The sequence below is a fragment of the Delphinus delphis genome, chromosome 1 (genome assembly GCF_949987515.2).
Source record: "Delphinus delphis chromosome 1, mDelDel1.2, whole genome shotgun sequence".
Classification (NCBI taxonomy): Eukaryota; Metazoa; Chordata; class Mammalia; order Artiodactyla; family Delphinidae; genus Delphinus; species Delphinus delphis.
This window is the reverse complement of record NC_082683.1, coordinates 26711381-26732933: the sequence shown is the minus strand read 5'-3', so window position 1 is coordinate 26732933 and position 21553 is coordinate 26711381. Positions and strand designations below refer to the sequence as shown.

At 46.7% G+C, this 21553-nt stretch overlaps 1 protein-coding gene and 1 pseudogene across 1 annotated transcript in view; one reads left to right on the top strand and one right to left on the bottom strand.

Annotated features, from left to right (window-relative positions):
- The window catches only part of CSMD2 (CUB and Sushi multiple domains 2), a 667671-nt gene that overhangs the window by 175787 nt on the left and 470331 nt on the right, over window positions 1-21553 (top strand).
- On the bottom strand, window positions 15602-18281 carry LOC132419638 (serine/threonine-protein phosphatase 1 regulatory subunit 10 pseudogene; annotated as a pseudogene).

Here is a 21553-nt window from a genome sequence, read left to right as displayed (position 1 = left end):
TTTTTTATGACTGAGTAGTATTCCATTGTATATATATATACCACATCTTGTTTATCCGTTAATTTGTTGATGGACATTTAGGTTGCTTCCATGTCTTGGCTACTGTAAATAATGCTGCAATGAATGTTGAGGTGCGTGTATCTTTTCCAATCAGAGTTTTCTCTGGGTATATGCCCAGGAGTGGGATTGCTGGATCATATGGCAACCATATTTTTGTTTTTTTGGAAAACCTCCATACTGTTTTGCATAGTGGCTGCACAAATTTACATTCCCACCAACACTATAGGAGGGTTCTCTGTTCTCCACACCCTCTCCAGCATTTATTATTTGTAGACTTCTTAATGATGGCCATTCTGACTGGTGTGAGGTGATACCTCATTGTAGTTTTGATTTGCTTTTCCCTAATAATAAGCAGTGTTGAATATCTTTTCATGTGCCTCTTGGTGCTCTGTATGTCTTCTATGAAGAAATGTCTACTTAGATCTTCTGCCCATTTTTTGACTGGGTTTTTTTTTTGTTGTTGTTATTGAGTTGTATGAGCTATTTGTATATTTTGGAAATTAATTCCTTGTCAGTCACATTACTTACAAATATTTTCTCCCATTCCATAGGTTGTCTTTTCATTTTGTTTATGGGTTCCTTTGCTGTGCAAAAGCTTATAAGTTTGCTTAGGTCCCATTTGTTTATTTTATTTCATTTTTTTAAACATCTTTATTGGAGTGTAATTGCTTTACAATGGTGTGTTAGTTTCTGCTTTATAACAAACTGAATCAGTTATACATATAAATATGTCCCCATATCTCTTCCCTCTTGTGTATCCCTCCCTCCCAACCTCCCTATCCCACCCCTCTAGGTGGTCACAAAGCACCGAGCTGATCTCCCTGTGCTATGCAGCTGCTTCCCATTAGCTCTCTATCTTACGTTTGGTAGTGTATATATGTCCATGCCACTCTCTCACTTTGTCCCAGCTTACCCTTCCCCCTCACCATATACTCAAGTCCATCCTCTAGTAGGTCTGCCTCTTATGTTCTTCATGACCTTTTATTTTATTTTTTTTAGATTCCATATATATGGGTTAGCATACGGTATTTGTTTTTCTCTTTCTGACTTACTTCACTCTGTATGACAGACTCCAGGTCCATCCACCTCACTACAAATAACTCAATTTCATTTCTTTTTATGGCTGAGTAATATTCCATTGTATATATGTGCCACATCTTCTTTGTCCATTCATCTGTTGATGGACACTTAGGTTACTTCCATGTCCTGGCTATTGTAAATAGAGCTGCAATGAACATTGTGGTACATGACTCGTTTTCAATTATGGTTTTCTCAGGGTATATGCCCAGTAGTGGGATTGCTGGGTCATATGGTAGTTCTATTTTTAGTTTTTTTGAGGAACCTCCATACTGTTCTCCACAGTGGCTGTGTCAATTTACATTCCCACCCACAGTGCAAGAGAGTTCCCTTTTCTCCATACCCTCTCCAGCATTTATTGTTTCTAGATTTTTTTATGATGGCCATTCTGACCGGTGTGAGATGATATCTCATTGTAGTTTTGATTTGCATTTCTCTAATGATTAATGATGTTGAGCATTCTTTCATGTGTTTGTTGGCAATCTGTATATCTTCTTTGGAGAAATGTCTCTTTAGGTCTTCTGCCCACTTTTGGATTGGGTTGTTTGTTTTTTTGATATTGAGCTGTGTGAGCTGCTTGTAAATTTTGGAGATTAATCCTTTGTCAGTTGCTTCATTTGCAAATATTTTCTCGCATTCTGAGGGTTATCTTTTTGTCTTGTTTATGGTTTCCTTTGCTGTGCAAAAGCTTTGAAGTTTCATTAGGTCCCATTTGTTTATTTTTGTTTTTATTTCCATTTCTCTAGGAGGTGGATCAAAAAGGATCTTGCTGTGATTTATGTCATAGAGTGTTCTGCCTATGTTTTCCTCTAAGAGTTTGATGGTGTCTGGCCTTACATTTAGGTCTTTAATCCATTTTGAGTTTACTTTTGTGTATGGTGTTAGGGAGTGATCTAATTTCCTTCTTTTACATGTAGCTGTCCAGTTTTCCCAGCACCACTTATTGAAGAGACTTTTTCTCCACTGTATATTCTTGCCTCCTTCATCAAAGATAAGGTGACCATATGTGCGTGGGTTTATCTCTGGGCTTTCTATCCCGTTCCATTGATCTATATTTCTGTTTTTGTGCCAGTACCATACTGTCTTGATTACTGTAGCTTTGTAGTTTTGTCTGAAGTCAGGAAGCCTGATTCCTCCAGCTCCGTTTTTCTTTCTCAAGATTGCTTTGGCTATTTGGAGTCTTTTGTGTTTCCATACAAATTGTGAAATTTTTTGTTCTAGTTCTGTGAAAAATGCCAGTGGTAGTTTGATAGGGATTGCATTGAATCTGTAGATTGCTTTGGGTAGTAAAGTCATTTTCACAATGTTGATTCTTCCAATCCAAGAACATGGTATATCTCTCCATTTATTTGTATTATCTTTATTTTCTTTCATCAGTTTCTTATAATTTTCTGCATACAGGTCTTTTGTCTCCTTAGGTAGGTTTATTCCTAGATATTTTTTTCTTTTTGTTGCAGTGGTTAATGGGAGTGTTTTCTTAATTTCACTTTCAGACTTTTCCTCATTAATGTATAGGAATGCAAGAGATTTCTGTGCATTAATTTTGTATCCTGCTACTTTACCAAATTCATTGATTAGTTCTAGTAGTTTTCTGGTAGCATCTTTAGGATTCTCTATGTATAGTATCATGTCATCTGCGAACAGTGACAGCTTTACTTCTTTTCTGACTTGGATTCTTTTTATTTCCTTTTCTTCTCTGATTGCTGTGGCTAAAACTTCCAAAACTATGTTGAATAACAGTGGTGAGAGTGGGCAACCTTGCCTTGTTCCTGATCTTAGTGGAACTGTTTTCAGTTTTTCACCATTGAGGACGATGTTGGCTGTGGGTTTGTCATATATGGCCTTTACTATGTTGAGGAAAGTTCCCTCTATGCCTACTTTCTGGAGTGTTTTTATCATAAATGGGTGTTGAATTTTGTTGAAAGCTTTCTCTGCATTTTTTTTTTTTTGCTTTTATTTCTATTGCCTTCAGAGACTGACCTAAGAAAACATTACAGTGATTTATATCTGAGAATGTTTTGCCTGTGTTCTCTTCCAGTAGTTTTATGGTGTCAAGTCTTCTATTGAAGTCTTTAAGCCATTTTGAGTTTATTTTTGTGTATGATGTGAAGGCATGTTCTAACTTCACTGATTTACATGTGGTTGTCCAGTTTTCCCAACACCACTTACTGAAGAGACTGTGTTTTCCCCACTGTATATTCTTGCCTCCGTTGTCAAAGATTAATTGACCATAAATGTACGGGTTTATTTCTGGGCTCTCATTTCTGTTCCATTGATCCATATGTTTGATTTTGTGCCATTAGCATGCTGTTTTGATTACTGTAGCTTTGTAGTATTGTCTGAAGTATGGGAGGGTTATGCCTCCAGCTTTGTTCTTTTTCCGCAGTATTGCTTTGGCAATTCTGGGTCTTTTATGGTTCCATATAAATTTTAGGATTATTTGTTCTAGTTCTGTGAATAGTGTCATAGGTAATTTGATAGGGATCACGTTAAATCTGTAGCTTTCTTTGGGTAGTATGGCCATTTTAACAATATTAATTCTTCTAATCCAAGAGCGTGAGATATCTTTCCATTCCTTGGAATCACCTTCAATTTGCTTTATCCATGTTTTATAGTTCTCAGCATATAAGTCTTTCACCTCCTTGGTTAGGTTTATTCCTAAGTATTTTATTTTTTTGATATGATTTTAAAAGGGATTTTTTTTTTTTTTTTTACTTTCCCTTTCTGATATATCATTGTTAGTGTAAAGAAATGCAACAGATTTCTATATGTTAATCTTGCATCATGGTACCTTGCTGAATTCATTTATCAGTTCTAGTAATTTTGGTGCAGTCTTTAGGGTTTTCTATATATAGTATTATGTCATCTGAATTTACTGACAATTTTACCTCTTCCCTTCCAACTTGGATATATTTTCCTTCTTTTTCTCATCTGATTGCTGTGGCTAGGACTTCCAATACTATGTTGAATGGAAGTGGTAAGAGTGGGCATCCTTGTCTTGTTCCAGATTTTAGCGGGAAGGCTTTCAGCTTTTCACTGTTGAGTATTATGTTGACTGTGGGTTTGTCATAAATAGCTTTTATTTTGTCGAGATGTGTTCCCTCTATACCCACTTTGGTAAGATTTTTATCATGAATGGATGTTGAATTTTATCTAATGCTTTTTCTACATCTATTGAGATGATCATGTGAGTTTTTTTGTTTGTTTGTTTGTTTTTGCGGTATGCGGGCCTCTCACTGTTGTGGCCTCTCCCGTTGCGGAGCACAGGCTCCGGACGCGCAGGCTCAGCGGCCATGGCTCACGGCCCCAGCCTCTCCGCGGCATGTGAGATCTTCCTGGACTGGGGCACGAACCCGTGTCCCCCGCATCGGCAGGCGGACTCTCAACCACTGCGCCACCAGGGAAGCCCGATCATGTGGTTTTTGTCTTTTGTTGATGTGTTTTCTTTTGTTGTCATTTATTTATTTTAAAAAAGTTTTATTAAGCAATTAATATGTACCTGGCATTGTTCTAGGCACTTGGGGTATAGCAGTGAACAGTTTGTTGATGTTCTAATCCAGGAGTATAAAATATAAATTACTATAAACTATAAATAAATCCAATAGTATAGAACAAATACATGACAGTACTTTGTTTGATGGGTCTTTGTGTCATGAAGAATAGAGCTTGGTAAGGAAAATGGAGAGGGATAGACAATAGTCTGTAGACAAAAGCATGACCCTGAAACTATCAGGAGCCCTTGGCAGAGACAGTAGTAGATTCCAGTCCATGTGAACTGTGTCCCTGGATCCACTGCACCTACAGAACAGGTCTGGGTGTGAGCTGGTTTCCTTTGCAAGCCAGGTCCTCTGGTCATGAGGGTGGACCCCAGAGAGACAGGGACCTCTCCTGAGCCTCCTTCCTGCACCTAGCCCTGTGCCAGGCCCCTGAAGGGAGGGGTAGAGCCTGCCCAGTGAGGGGCAGGCTGAGTGGAGCTCCATGCAGTGGAAAGCACCCAACTTCAGAGTGCCCCAAGCTGGGTCGATCTGCCCTCCTCACTTGAGAGGTGAGCTGGGTGGACACATCAAGCGCCTGATGTCGTGTCTGGCTCACGATGGCTGCTTCATCCATAGAATGTCTTCCTCCCTTTGCTTATTAGAGGTACTCCCAGATAAAAAGTGTGCAGACATCCAAGTGCACTGGTGTGGAAGGGGCCAGGAAACTCTGGTCCTAAGAAGGTCACTCCTTAGAGAAGCTCCCTCTGCTCTCTGGGGTTCGGTGGCTTCACGTGCAATGTAGGAGTTAGGTTCTAGACGGGCCTGTGCTCCCTTCTGGCTCTCATGTTCATGCTCATACATTTGCCAGCATTTTCCGGAGGACTCCTTTGTGCTCAGCCCGGTGCCAAGATGAACAACACTCAGCCCTGACCCTGGGATGTTCACAGTCCGGTAGATGAAACATGCAAGCAAAGCAGCTCTGCCACTGACCAGCCCTGTAACCTTGGGCAAGTTACTTCAACTGCCCTGGGGCTCAGTTTCCCCATCTGTAATATGGGGAATGTCAGAGTACCTTCTGGGGCTTTTCCAAGGATTAAAGAAGTTACAACATACAAAGCACGTAGAACAGCATGCGGCAAAACCAGCTTCTCGGGGACAAGCAGACTGACGTGGTGATGTCTGTGTCCCTTGTGCCTGGCCCAGTGCCTGGCCTGGAGAAGCGTTTCCAGAAGAAAGGCAGAACGAACACACGTGGGAGGAATCTCTTTCTGCGGGCCAGTTGTCCGTTCCCGGAGCCACGTGAGATTTGTGTGAGCCCATGTGACGCTCAGACAGCTCCTGCAGGCTGCTATAAAGCTCTCACCAACACCTGTCCCTGCAAGCTTTCACACTGTGTATTTGAGCCTTTGATATACGGGGGATGCTTGCCAGGGGAGAGAAATGTTATTGGACATTTTTTGTGGTCGTAAAGATTACTTCTTGATGAAAACACACACAGTGAAAGACTTACAGGCCTCCCTTAAGGTAGGCAAATGAATGACGTGTGCTTACAGCATCCCAGCCATTGTTCAGGGCTGTCAGCTCCGCAGGGGCGGGGGCAGAGGAAGGGGACCAGAGGCCACGTGCAGGCAGGGGCAGTTCCCGCTAAAACTGCAGCAGCACCTTTTTCTGAGCCATCCCTTGTCTCTCCTTGCTCCTCTCAGGTGGTCTAAGTTTTTCCTGTGGAAGACCCAGCCTTTTTCTTGAGGTCTGTCCGTGTCACTCCCCCTCCCTGAACTAGAGAGGACCTTGCACTGTGTGCCTCTGTCTGGAACATCCGCCCTGGGCTCTGGCATCCTGGGGGCTCAGACCCTCCCGCTGCGGGAGTCCTGTCTCTCGAGCCAGGTCCTAAGTCCGTGAGGGCAGTGTGCAGGGCCGTTCCTGTAAGGCTTCCTCAGACTCCATGGAGCACAGTTCACCACCTGCATCAGGCTGGCTGAGGGCAGAGGGGAATTGCCTTCGGGCAGCCAAGCCTTTCCTCACCTCACTGCACTTCTCCCAGCTGCCTCCTCTGTTGGCTGACCTGGGAGACGCTGTGGGCAGGAAGCTTGTCTCATTCAATCCCCGCTCAGGGCCTGGGGCAGGCGGTGGAGCGCAGGAATGCCTGAATTATGAGGCTCTTCTTCACCTTCCTTGCTGACCCGCAAACCGTTCCAGACCCCATCTCCCCCTTGGCCGGCCCCCCAGTGGGAAGGAATGTTCCCCCTCCTGGTTGGCTGCTCTGCTCCCTTCTCTGGGTCTGCTTCCTGTCTGGCTTGAGAGAACTTCGTGCAGCAGACACAGTGGTGCCCTTGCCTGTGAAGATTGGGGCCTTGCAAGGGAGCGCGGCAGTTGGCCCGGAGAATCTGGAGGCAGTCAGTGTGGCTAGAGTGGGGCCCGGTGGGGCTGGATTCTGGCTGGGCCTGGCCTGGAGTCTGGTTGAGGAGGGAGTTAGAGGCGGACAGGGCCTGGGTCAGGATGGGTGCCTGGGAGCTGAGACTGGAGATCAGACGCCAAGATTGACTTAGAGCTGTGTACCCTTGGGTGGATGGCTTACCCTCTCTGTGCTGTGAGACGTATAATGGGGGAACAGTGAGGGCTGGGCCACATTCCCCCACCTTTTCTCAAGGCAGGTCGGTTCTCACCGCACAGTTTAACATGCAGAAGTCCCCAGGGAGCGCATTCCTGCAGCCACCCTCCGTCCATCCGCGTCCCCTCCACCTTCCCTCCCCACTCCCACCCCCTACCCCCATCCCTGTCCCTGGCTGGGGAAGCCATAAGTGTTGCCAAACCATAAACGTGGCCCTCAGAAACTTTAAAATGTTTTTACCTCCTAAGCGACATGTTATTCTATACAGATCAGCTTTCCTAGGGAGTGTCAGTGATATAAAGATAAATAGTATAAATATTTGTCTCCTGGGCTGACGGCAGTATCAGGCTCTGATTTATTTTGTGAATTGTGCTGTCTCTCTCCAACCCGCCTGAATCCTCTGAAAAAAAGTCCTTGGCGTCTCTGAGAACAGTAGACTCTGCCTCTTTGGAAGTCCTCCAGGAGCCGGTCTTAGCACCAGACCCTGAAGGCTCCCCAGGGCCCAGGAGGAGCCAGGCAGGAAGGTGAGGGGGGTCAGAGCTGGTCTCCTGGAGACACTCTCCCTCACTCGTCCCCCAGAGTAGAGCCCAGCCATCCCGCTGAAGGTACTTGCACATCCCACTTGGCCTTCCCAAAGTTTCCGGAAACGGCAAAGGAGCAGTCAGCCTCCCTGCCACGGGGTTCCACTGGGAAACCTCAGCTCTGTTCACATTTCACACGGTGTGTCTCCCAGAGCTGCTGGTAGTTGGTGGCCCCGCTCTCACTCACGCACACGATAGAAAGGACATCGGAATATGTCTGGCATCTCACAAAAGCTGAAGCGATGGGGTTCAAGCAAATGACCCAAGACAGGCACGCTGCTTCCGGGGGCTGCAGACCTTCCCGTCCGGGAGCTGCCCCATCAGGGCTGGCTGGGCGGCTGCTGCCTCCATGGGGCTGAAGGAAGGTCCGTCGTGAGTGTCCCTGAGGCTGCTGGCGCACCCGGGGCCTTGGGAACTCGGGAAGTCACCACGGATGTGACCCAGGCAGGGCCTCCAGGGAGGACCAACACTGCTTATCCACTGCATGTTAATCTTGAGTCATGCTGTCCAGGAAGGCGTCCTTAGGCCACTCCAGAAGCCTTGAAGAGATGCTCTTAACTGCCAGCCACTTCCCCAAAGTCCCTGCAGACACCCCAGGGGCCCCCATAGTGATAATGGCCATCCTGCTGCTGATAACTGCACTCATTTCCAGAGTGTCTGTGCTGTGCCCAGCCCGGTGCTGAGGTCCTCACATGCCTTATCCCAGTGAATCCTCCCAGCAGCCCAATTATTACCATCCCAATTTTACTGATGAGGAAACTGAGGCTTAGCAGACCATGAATGATGCAGATGGAAAGCTCAGGAGGGAGGCAGCATGGGTTATGGAAAAAGGAACAAACCTTTTGGAGTTAAACACATATGGATTAGAATCCAGAGTTTGCCGCTTACCAGTTAAGTGGCCTGGGAAGTCACTTCCCGGCTCTGGGTTTCAGGGAGGCAGGAGAAAGCGGGTGGGCACATACGGGTCCACCTCCCCACGCTCTCAGCCCTGTACCCACACATGAGAGCTCCATCCCTACAGGCAGGGAAGAGCTTCATGGGAAGCCACCTCCCTCCTGGGAAGGTCTGGGCTGACAGGAAGGGCTGCTCTGTCCAGTGGACACCTGCTCTTCCCTGCCAGCCACGGCAGGAACTGGGATTGTGCCAAGGCGCTTCCATAGAACTGCCTACGCCCAAGTGCCAGGCCTGAGCTCAGTCTCGGATGCCATCAGATGTCGCCTTGCGATTCTGCAAAGCTGGGTTCACTTGCTGAGAGCAGAGACCAGGGGGAGATCTGGAATGATGGTCAGACGAGTGATGGCAGATACAGGGATTCCCAAGGGAGGCTGTGTGGCAGCCTCACACAGGGGGGGTAGGAGGAAGGGAGTCCGGGGCGCCATCTCTGCAACAAGGCTTGCCTTTGGCTAGAGAGCCTAGTGGCAAGAGCCAATCATTCCACCTTGCATCACCATCAGAAACATACACTCGTGCTCATTCATTCACTCCTTCACTCATTCATTCATCTAAGGAGTCAGCAGAGCATAGTGGTTACCAGCAAAGAATTCTGAGACGACGAGACCTGGCTTTGAATTTCTGCCTCTTGATGAATTCTTCATGCAATCTTGGGAAAGTCACTTAAGTTCTCAGAACCTCAACTTTCTCATTTGTAAAACAGAAACGATACAGTATTACATGAGGATCAGATGACATAGTGTCATAAATCATTAGCACAGTGCCTGGCACCAGAAAATAATTCCAAAACATCTATCAATCGATTGATCTAATAGAAATATAATGTAAACCTCAAATATGAGCCATTTATGTAATTTTAAGTTCCTAGTAGCTGTCTTAAAACAATAAAAATAAACAGGTGAATTAAATCTAATAACATATTTTACTTAAGCTAACATATCCAAAATATTATTCTTTAAGCATGTAATCATTGTAAAACATACTGATGATATATTTTACATTTTCCCTTTCATACCAAGTCTCTGAGATTGGGCATGTATTTTGTATTATAGCACATCTAGACTTGGACCAGCTGCCTCAAGATGTGCACATTCCCCAGGGTGTGGTCCTGTTCTGTTCTTTCCTCTCCATGTTCTGTCTCACATGACCTCACTGACTCCCACAGTTTCAATTATCACCTCTAAGTGAATGATGATGGGAGAGTCTGACAGGGAACAGACAGGATGTGCACAGAACATGCCAAGAGGGGCACGCGACCAACAAGGGTGAGTGTTAGCAGAGGCCTAAGAAAGTAGCCTTAGCATGGTAAAGTCCTAACGGAAAATGGGTGAAATAGTTGTCATCACAAATATCAACGATCACAAGTATAGATTATCCTAATCACAAAATTGTCATAAACTTAGCAGCCTAAAACAACACACCTCCATTAACTCACAATTAATAATACTAACACAGCTGTCATATAGGTCAGGAGCCTGGGCGTGGGCTAACTGGATCCTCTTGCTCAGGGTCTTACAGGCTGCCCTCAAATATTTGCTGGGCTGCACTCTCATCTGGAGGCTCGACTGAGGAGGAATCCCCCTCCAAGCTCATTCAGGTTGCTGGAAGATTTTGTTTCCTAGCAGCTCAATTACTGAGGACCCTCAGCTTTCTGCTGGATGCCACCCTCAGGTTCCGGAGGAAGCCCTGGGTCCTAGAGGCCACCTCCATTCCTTGTCACATGGGCTTCTCCAGCGTGGCCTTTTATAGTTCATGAAACTTCAAGGGGAGTCTCTATCTCCAGTCTGCTAATATGGCATAATCATGAGAGTGACATCCTGTCACCTTTTCCATGTTCTAGTGTTGGAAGCAAGTCACAGGCTCTACCCACACTTAAGGCGATGGTATTACACAAAGATATGAACATCAGAAGGCAGGGAATTTGGGGGGATCACCTTGGGGTCCATCTGCCACATGGGATTTGTGAAAAACTGTAAAGAGTAACGAGTTCAAGGGGCTTAAGACACTCCTCTTCCCATTTAAATTTTAAGTCAAAGAAAGAAGAGATGCAAAGATAACTTGCCAAATAGGAGTCAAAGAACCAGCTTTATTAAGTTCTGAACAAGCTCCCCAAAGTGGGGGACCTGAGAGGGCTAGACTGGAGAATAAGGTGGAGTTGCCCATCTTTCTCTCAAAGAAAAGATAGGCAGGCTCCAGGGGCAAGGCTGGCCAGATTTACCCTCCCAGACACACACAGGAAAGGTGGACCAGAAGGAGAGAATGGTGTGCTTTCCTTTAGAAGGCGGATTAAATCAGAGCAAACACAAGAGTCAGCCCTTTTGCTCTTGAAAATATGGCCTGATAAATATTGGGCTCTCAATAATCAGTTGTGTTCCTCCTCTTTTCTTGAGGAGGAAAAAATAAGGGAGTGGGGAAAGGAGCCAGAAGTGGCCTCTCCGGAGGTAAGGACCTGCCCTCAATAAACTTGAAAGGAATTACAGTTATGTTGAAGCAGGAAGAAGAGCCAGGCCCACAGCTAGGTAATAACTCCTAACATGTGCAGAGGGGTTTGTAGTCTCCTGAACACTTCCATGCTCACTGACCCACTGAATCTTGATAACAACAGTCAAGGCAGGGATTATCATGCCCATTTGAGAAATGAGGAAGCTGAAAGTCTGAGTGATCACATGACCTCGCGGACCAGTTGCATGGCTGGTCCTTGAAGCCACATTTTCTGGTTCTCCATCTCATCCCTCTTCCACTGTCTATCATGCTGGCCACAGGTTGAAGCCAATGCAGAGCAACTCAGCCTCTCTCTCACTTACATCTGCTGTTATTCTTTATATTCACCTAAGAGAAAGTTTAGCAAAGACTTAATTTCATAGCTGGAGAACAGCTAGGTGCCGAACCGGCGTGGGTGCCCTCAGAATATGTCCCATCACATTTACCTTGCTTGTTACAGTTGGCCAGGGGTTGAGAAAATAACAGGTGTGCACGGTTCCCGTGCTTTAGCATCTAAGAGTGCTCCAACGGGGTGGTCCTTCACCTGTGGTTTTCTGTCCTCCTTGCAGAAAACCATCCAGGGAAGACTTGGTATCCTCCTGAGTTTCTGTTATCCTAGAGGATGGAGCCCTTCAAACCAGCCCTCCTTCCTCTATCTCGAGTGTTTGTCCTGCTGCAAGGCTCTTGTTCACAGACTGGAGGTCTGAAAGTACAACAGGAATGAAGCAGAGTGTGACCTGGGATCTTCTCAGTGACCCATTGCCCCAAATGAGGCATTTTTAGCAGGTTGCTCTAAGCCAGTTGGCCCCAATAACCCTGGGCAGGCCCTATGGGATGTTTTTTCCAACTTGGAAGCTCAGGTTAGTACCTGTGGTGGGGTGGCGGTTGGGGGTGATCACAAAGAGCTCATGTGTTTTCCTCGGGATACCACTAGAACACCTGTTGAGTGACGTTTATGGACCTTTGGCTAGGATCTGACCTGAGGAGTAGAAAGAGGAGGAAGCGGCATCACATAGAAAGAGAAAGAAGTCTGTAGAGATATCTACATGATGTAGGGAAAGGGGGGTGTGCACGCTTGAACTTGTGAGTGCAGGTGTGCTGCCTGATTAAGCAAGAATATACCTGGGTATGTTCACGCTAGGGTGAGTGAGCATCCTTTTGTGTGTAGATCCTTGAAATTCAAGCAGGGTATATCCTGAGAAGTTGACATTCCCAAATCCTCAAGTATCTTTATAGGACATTTCCCCCCTTAAATTAGTAGAGTGTGTACTTGAAAAAAAAAGTATTTTGATGACCTCTTCAGATCTTTAATGATTCCATTACTAAAGACCAGAGCCATTTATAAAATATTAAAATTAATTCTCCAGTAAAATAAACTCCCCTCTCCATTGCCTCCTATCATTACTCAACCAGCATTCATGCAGAGTTGAAGCAAAGCTTCTAAGCTGAAAGGAGGTCATGATGAATGATAATGCCACGCCCCTATTAACTTTTGTGGCAAAGGGAAGACACTTTGCAGAACGTTTAAACCTTTCCTGTGCTTAGAGTCAGCCCATAGCCACACGGCTGCCTCTGCCACCCAGTGCTTTATGGAAATGTTAATGGGGCTCCCAGCTGTATTCCAAGAGCATTTCCACGGAGAATCCTGGGTTCCCTGGGCAAATTCTCACAATACTCAACCGCCTTTTGAGCAGTCACCAAAGTATTCATTCCCACTCAGTGAGCAATTTTTGCCCTGGCTGAAGCACTTGCTGAAATGATTTCATAAATCTTTTCCTTGTTTTCAAACACTCACAAGTCAGAGCCACCGTCAGATTCCACATCCGCTCCTTAATTCCCCCATGGCTTCTAGTTTCTAGCTAAAACCCATCACTTCCTTAGACTCCTCACTTACTTTTCACTTCCATTGCCACCTTGGGCGGTTGGCTTTATTTTGGGAAATGACTTTTCACAATAAAATAAAGATTTTCATCACTTCACAGGAATCGCTGCATACACCCAAGAAGAGAACCCCAGAGAACCGGAGATGTCCACTCGTCAGCCAGGTCTGCCCACTAGACAAATGTCTCCCTCCTATGTGATTCAAATCTAAGCCTCGGTATCATTAGGAATGGTGTCCTGGGTCAAAGTTCTCTTTATGGAGACTGAGCCTTCAAGGATTTGCAGCCCTAAGGGCAGAAAACCTCTATGACTGTGGTTTAGATGCGCAGGTGGGACCAAGGTTGGGCTGGAGCTGAGGTCTTGAAGGTTTCATGGCTAGTGGGCTAGCTGGAGTCTGGGGTCAGGATGAGAGATCCAAGGTCCAATTCAATGGACCAGGGACTCCCTGGGAGTTCAGGGACCCTCGTAGGTTTCCTGTCCTATAAAATCCAGATCTTGAATCATTTCTTCCTGGAAGCCATCCCTGACCCCCCCCGGCCTCTGCCCAGCCGGGTAGCTGCTTTCCTGAAGTTCCTGCCGCTACTGCTATGCCTCGGCCATTGGGCCTGGGGCTCTGTGCTGGGCTTACCTGCTGGCTTCTCTCTGCGTCCCCCATGGGACTGTGAACCCCTGAAGGCCAGAATTCTCTTCCATCCTCCTCAGCCCAACCTTCATTTTGCTGCTTCTCGGCCCGTGGAGAGGATGCGCCCTTTTCATAATTCCCTGCACTCAGGACCAGCTTCAGGGGTGTAAGGCCTGTGTGGTCGCACAGGGCACCAGGGTCCCTTGCGTGGTTTCATGCTCCACTGGTGCTATCTTGCAATTCATTTTTCTTTTGAATTTTATTTTATTTATTTTTTATACAGCAGGTTCTATTAGTTATCTATTTTATACATATTAGTGTATATATGTCAATCCCAATCTCCTAATTCATCTCCCCCCCACCCACCTTCCCCGCTTGGTGTCCATGCGTTTGTTCTCTACATCTGGGTCTCTATTTCTGCCTTGCAAACTGGTTAATCTGTACCATTTTTCTAGATTCCACATATATGCGTTAATATATGATATTTGTTTTTCTCTTTCTGACTTACTTCACTCTGTATGACAGTCTCTAGGTCCATCCACGTCTCCGTAAATGACCCAATTTCATTCCTTTTTATACCTGAGTAATAGTCCATTGTATATATGTACCACATCTTCTTTATCCATTCGTCTTTCGATGGGCATTTAGGTTGTTTCCATGAGCTAGCTATTGTAAATAGTGCTGCAATGAACATCGGGGTGCGTGTGTCTTTTCTTTTTTTTATTATTAAATACTTCTCTTTCCACTGTTTATTATTAATGTACAAAATATACAAAACCAAAAGAAAAAAGAAAATGCTCATCGTCAAATCCACTGCGGCTCTAACCCAAGACCATGCACAAAACCCAACCGATCCACTGTTTTCATAGAAAACAACTGTGCTGAGACAGGTGAAGGAGAGGGCTGGGAGAGGGCAGGGCATCTTATCGAATCCACCCAGGAAGGCACCTGGTGGGGATTCAGAGGTGGCTGACAGGGCAAGGGAGCTGGAGGCCTCACACCCACAAGGTTCCGGGGGGGGCCAGGAGCACGCTAACTCCCAGAGGCAGTGCGTGTAGTGTGACTGGCATGTCCAGCACGCCGGGCTTCAGTTGATGAAAAGCTGGTCTCACTGAAGTGTTTTAATTTCCAGAATGAGCTGCAGGCAAGGGTGGACCACCACCCATGGCCTCACCTATACCAGCTAAAACTTTTCACCGGATGCCGACCTGAATTTGCCATCATTGAACCTGGCAGACCCATGATGCAAACTTGGGTGTTCACGGAAGATTGCAGAGTCTTACTTGAGAAAGGACTCAATGTAAAGCCTGTGTCAGGGGCGGAGTGGGGATGATGTGTTCCAGAGCTCAGATCCAGCCTGACTGAGTCCTCTCAGGGCAGTGGGATCCACAGTACCCCTTTTACCATCTCCCCACCCCACGAGGAAGCATGAACTTGGCTGGGATGATTTCATAAGTGCAGCTGATCCCGTGTCAGAGTTCTGTGTGCATGTGGAGGACCCACAAGAGGAGAGGAGAGGTGTTCTCCAGGATAACCAACTTTAGGTTCTCAGGCATAAAGGGTAATACCGGAGAGGCGCTTGGCATAAAGGGCAAATCTCCTCAAAAAGTGAAGCCAGCTGGGTCTCCTCTTCAGCCGCCCAGGGTACGGAATGTGTCCAGTCTCTCTCCTCCTCAGACTGGAGGAAAATATGTACATCAATGCGCACCAGGCATCAGAAAACCCCCAGGAACCCAGGCAGGTGGGCACTGAGGGGGCCGGTGCCTCATCAGCTGGGGAAAGGGGAAAACGGGCCTCACAGAAGCCATAAAAGGGTGGAAGGAGCAAGGCTGCAGTCCACAGGGGTGTGGGCGGGGTGGGCAGGTGGTCCCTAGGGCAGGGGGTGCCCATTGACACCCGGGTGGTAGAAGGCACAGTTGTTCTCATAGTGGCAGTTACCCTTCATCATGAAATGTCGACAAACAGGGCGATTTGACATGTCTCCTCCACGGCTGTGGCCTCCATCATGCCGTCGGTGGCCTCCTCCGCCATGGCCAGGGCCATCATGGCCACGGTGCTCATGAGGGGGTGGCCCTTGATGGTCGTGGCCTTGGTGACCAGGGCCATCATGAGGCCGGTGGCCATGGGGCCCCCCATGTCCAGGGCCTTCATGGGGGCGATGCCCACCACCAGCACCCATTCCTCCACCAGGGCCTTCATGAGGACGATGGCCACTGCCACCACCCATGCCGCCGCCAGGACCTTCATGGGGGCGATGCCCACCACCCATGCCACTGCCAGGGCCTTCATGGGGACGATATCCACTGCCACTGCTCATGCCCCCACCAGGGCCTTCATGGGGATGATGCCCACCACCTCCGACCATGCCCCCACCGGGGCCCCCTTGTCCATTTGGAGGTCCTCTTCCAGAGTGACCTCCTCTGGCCCCTCGGAATGGAGGAGGAGGAGAAGGTGGTTCACTCCCGCCTCGGCCACCACAGCCTCTATGTTATGGCCCCGGACCTGGTCCCCCATGCATCGGGCCACCCCACATGGGGTCACCTGGGCCATCCCAGAAGGGATCAACCCCCGGGGAGGGGGTGGGGGACCCAGGAGACGTGGACCCACTGGCACACCAGGGCCCCCAGGGCCTCCATGGGGACGTGGCATAGGTCCGCCAGGCCCAGGCGGGGAGTGCTGCATGCCCTTGGGACCCCCAGGGCCTCCCGGTGGGAAACCATTGGCTATGGGACCAGGGCCTAAGAGTCCATGAGGCACCAGCATCTGCTTGGTCTTGTCTGAATAGTCTGGTTGCTTCAGCAGTTCCTCTGAGGGATGAATGTTAGGGCTACCCATGATGGAGGTGAGGATCTCGGGCACATCGATGCCTCCTCCTCCAGGACCCTGGGGGCTCTTCCCGGCACCCATGCTTCCCATAAGATTGGCCAGAACAGGAGGCAACTTGGAACTGCCTGACCCATTGGGTGAGCCACCGGTCCCCCCAGGCTCCAGGGTCTCAACATATGGGGTCTCATCCGTGGAACATTCCTCATCTAGGGGGATGAGTTTTGGGGGGATAGGCTCATAGGGCTCAGGGCCAGGCTCGTGAGGACTTTCCTGGTTCAGGAAGAGCTCCTGAAGGATCCCCTTCTCCCGCTCAGCCTGGATGTACCGCTCCTGGCTGTTGCTTCCAGGGGTGACAGGAGGCGAGGGCAGCACCAGGGGCCGGGGGCACACCCAGGGCACCTTCTCCTCCATGTTGTCGTGGCTCAGACGCCGGGCCGTCTCAAACGCGTGTCGGTCTGACAGTATCTCTCGCTTAGCTGCCTGGCCGAAGTCCTTGATCTTATTCACATTCACTCGTTCAGTTTCATCCAGTTCAAAATAGAAATACTCTCAGTTTGCCCTCCTCAGGCCAGGTCACAGTTTTCCTCTTCCTGCCTTTCCGGGTCAGCTGGCTAGGATCTCCGGGACTCTCCACTGGCTTTGCCTCCAGAGCTCCTGCTCCAAAGGGGCAGTATCCATGAGCTCTGGGACTTCAACAGGGGGAACTGGGGTCCCTGGACGTTCTGTGTCCATAGCCTCAGAAGGAGGTGCTGGCTCTGGGGAAGAAGGTTTGGCTGTGCTCGGTTCTGTGCTCGTTTTCCCTTCAAATGGGCTTGGCTTGGCAACTGTGGGTGATAGCACCTTCTTCTTCTTCTTAATTTTGATGCCTGGAACAGGGGCTGAATTGAGCGCATCCAGAAAGCCCAGGCCCTCCATAGGCTGTGGCGGGATCATCTTCACTTTGATCTCTTTGGTGGCATTGGGTGTCGTGTTGAGTGGCTTGTATTTCTTCTCTGCAGGGAGCGCAGCATATCCTGGGGCAGCTGTGGAACTCTGACGCTTGAGGGGGATGGGTTTAAGGTTGTACTTGTCAGAAACCACCACTGCACAGGCATTCTTCTTCACGGGCACCAAAGACGGGGTCTCCAGCTCTAGTCGGGTAGAGCGGAACTTGGCGTGACTGGGCGCCGTGGTTCGGAGGGACTTGGGCTTCTCCCTCTTCTTCTCCGGGGCCTCCTTAGCCCAAGTCTCAGTCTTCACCTCAGTCAACGGTCGCTCAGGAGGGGTGGTTCGACTCTTTCCCTCTTCTTCCCGTTTCTTCTTATCTTTCTCAGCAGGCTGGGTACTGCTCTGGGAGCGGATCACAGCCATCCAGTCGCTGACAAGGACTGAGGCCAATTTCCGGAGCTCTGCTTGAGGTGGTCAACAGTGAGTGGTAGGTGCTGCAGGGTCAGTAGAATTTGCTGCAAGAGGGAAATGTTGTTGGTTGTCTTTGAATATGTCAGCCAATTGTTAAGAAGCTTGTAACCACCAACATCAATAAACTTGACCAATATTTCTGGTGAACGGGTCTGCAGGAGAATGTTCAAGTAAGTGCATCGACTCACTCTCTTTCGTGCTTCCTTTATCAGACCGAAGATCTTCGAAATCCCATCCACACTCTTGAGTTTCCCATCTCGGTTAAGGAAGCTATCCAGGCCCTTGAGAAGCTCTTTGGGGTCCATGGGACCCGAACCCATGATCGAGGTGTTTATCCAATTTTTTTGTGACGTCAGCACCTTGGGCTCAGTGCGGGAGGGGGTTAAAATTTTGGAGAAAAAAAATAAAACAACCAACCAGGACCCAAAACTCAATTATTTGGGGGGCCTCCTTGGATCAAAAAGTCTCCTTAAAAAAAGTAAAGGCCAACTCAGTATTCATTTCCCCCCTACCCAACTCCATGTAGGGAGGGGGGTCGTAGAAAAAAAGTTCTGAGTGGATTAAAAAAAGTAAACTCTGGATGAGTGAATTTGGGTGGGTTTGGGAACGGAGGGTGGTTGATTATTTTTGATGTTATCTGGTGACGGTCCTTCGGCCACAGATTTCAAGTCCCAGGCAACGTGGGCTGGTGGGGTGGGCAAGATAGGTGGGAAGGGACAGAAGACGCAAGCGGTGGGCTGGAGGCTGCTGTTTTCCCTTTCCCCCCTCTCTCAGGATCCTTTCAAGGGCTTAGATGTTGCTGTGGCTTGTTCCTTTTCTCCTCACGGCCGGCCCGTCTTTCTCCGAGAAAATTCAAACCTCTAAACGAACCCCAGAATCTGCATGTGTCTTTTTAAATTATGGTTTTCTCTGGGTATATGCCCAGTAGTGGAATTGCTAGATCATATGGTAATTCTATTTTTAGTTTTTTTAAGGAACCTCCATACTGTTCTCCATAGTGGCTGTATCAATTTACATTCCCAGCAACAGTGCAAAAGTTCCCTTTTCTCCACACCTTCTCCAGCATTTGTTGTTTGTAGATTTTCTGATGATGCCCATTCTAACCGGTGTGAGGTGATACTGGTTAGAAACTACACCTCATTGTCGTTTTTTTTTAATTCACGCTCATGCCTAATTTGAAATTTTCTGCTATTTCTTTTTTCTCTTTTTCTTTTTTTGAAGATGTTGGAGGTAGGAATTTATTAATTTATTTTATATCTTTTTGCTGTGTTGGGTCTTCGTTTCGTTTCTGTGCGAGGGCTTTCTCTAGTTGTGGCAAGCGGGGGCCACTCTTCATCGCGATGCGCGGGCCTCTCACTGTCGTGGGCTCTCTTGTTGTGGAGCACAGGCTCCAGACGCGCAGGCTCAGTAGCTGTGGCTTACGGGCCTAGTTGCTCCACGGCATGTGGGATCCTCCCAGACCAGGGCTCGAACCCGTGTCCCCTGCATTGGCAGGAAGATTCTCAACCACTTCACCACCAGGGAAGCCCTCATTGTGGTTTTGATTTGTATTTCTTTAATAATTAGTGATGTTGAGCATCTTTTCATGTGCCTCTTGACCATCTGTATGTCTTCTTTAGAGAGATGTCTATTTAGGTCTTCTGCCCATTTTTGGATTGGATTGTTTGTGTTTTTAATATTGAGCTGCATGAGCTGTTTATATATTTTAGAGATTAATCCTTTGTCCGTTGATTCGTTTGCAAATATTTTCTCCCATTTGGAGGGTTGTCTTTTCGTCTTGTTTATGGTTTCCTTTGCTGTGCAGAAGCTTTTAAGTTTCATTAAGTCCCATTTGTTTATTTTTGTTTTTATTTCCATTACTCTAGGAGATGGGCCAAAAAAGATTTTGCTGTGATTTATGTCATAGAGTGTTCTGCCTATGGTTTCCTCTAAGAGTTTTACAGTGTCTGGTCTTACATTTAGGTATTTAATCCACTTGGAGTTTATTTTTGTGTATGGTGTTAGAAAGTGTTCTAATTTCATTCTCTTATATGTAGCTGTCCAGTTTTCCCAGTACCACTTATTGAAGAGACTGTCTTTTCTCCATTGTATATCCTTGCCTCCTTTGTCACACATTGGTTTACCATAGGTGCATGGGTTTATCTCTGAGCTTTCTATCCTCTTCCATTGATCTATATTTCTGTTTTTGTGCCAATACCATATTGTGTTGATTACTGTAGATTTGTAGTATAGTCTGAAGTCAGGGAGTCTGATTCCTCCAGCTCCGTTTTTTTCCCTCAAGATTGCTTTGGCTGTCTCAAAAATTTTTAAGATTTTTTGTTCTATTTCTGTAAAAAATGCCATTGGTAATCTGATAGGGATTGCATTGAATCTGTAGGTTGCTTTGGGTAGTATAATCATTTTCACAATATTGATTCTTCCAATCCAAGAACGTGGTATATCTCTCCATCTGTTTGTGTCATCTTTGGTTTTTTTCATCAGTGTCTTATAGTTTTCTGAGTACAGGTCTTTTGTCTCCTTTGGTAGGTTTATTCCTAGGTATTTTATTCTTTTTGTTGCAATGGTGAATGGGATTGTTACCTTAATTTCTCTTTCTGATCTTGCATTCTTAGTGGATAGGAATGCAAGAGAATTCCATGCATTACTTTTGTATTCTGCAACTTTAACAAATTCATTGATGAGCTCTAGTAGTTTTCTGGTGGCATTTTTAGGATTCTCTATGTATAGTTTCATGTCATCTGCAAACAATGACAGTGTTACTTCTTTTCTAATTTGTATTCCTTTTCTTTCTTTTTCTTCTCTGATTGCTGTGGCTAGGACTTCCAAAACTATGTTGAATAACAGTGGCAATAGTGGACATGCTTGTCTTGTTCCTATTCTTAGAGGAAGTGCTTTCAGTTTTTCACGATTGACAATGATGTTGGCTGTGGGTTTGTCATATATGGCCTTTATTATGTTGAGGTGGGTTCCCTCTATGCCTAGTTTCTGAAAAGTTTTTTATTTTATTTTTTATTTATTTATTTTTTTAACATCTTTATTGGAGTGTAATTGCTTTACAATGGTGTGCTAGTTTCTGCTTTATAACAAAGTGAATCAGTTATACATATACGTATGTTCCCATATCTCTTCCCTCTTGCGTCTCCCTCCCTCCTACCCTCACTATCCCACCCCTCTAGGTGGTCACAAAGCACCGAGCTGATCTCCCGGTGCTATGCGGCTGCTTCCCACTAGCTATCTATTTTACATTTGGTAGTGTATATATGTCCATGCCTCTCTCTTACTTTGTCACAGCTTACCCTTCCCCCTCCCCATATCCTCAAGTCCATTCTCTAGTAGGTCTGTGTCTTTATTCCCGTCTTGCCCCTAGGTACTTCATGACCTTTTTTTTTTTTTTTCTGGAGAGTTTTTTTCATAAATGGGTGTTAAATTTTGTCAGAAGATTTTTCTGCATCTATTGAGATGATCATATGGTTTTTATTCTTCAATTTATTAATACGGTGTATCACATTGATTGATTTGTGTATATTGAAGAATCCTTGCATCCCTGGGATAAATCCCACTTGATCATAGTGTATGGTCCTTTTAATGTGTT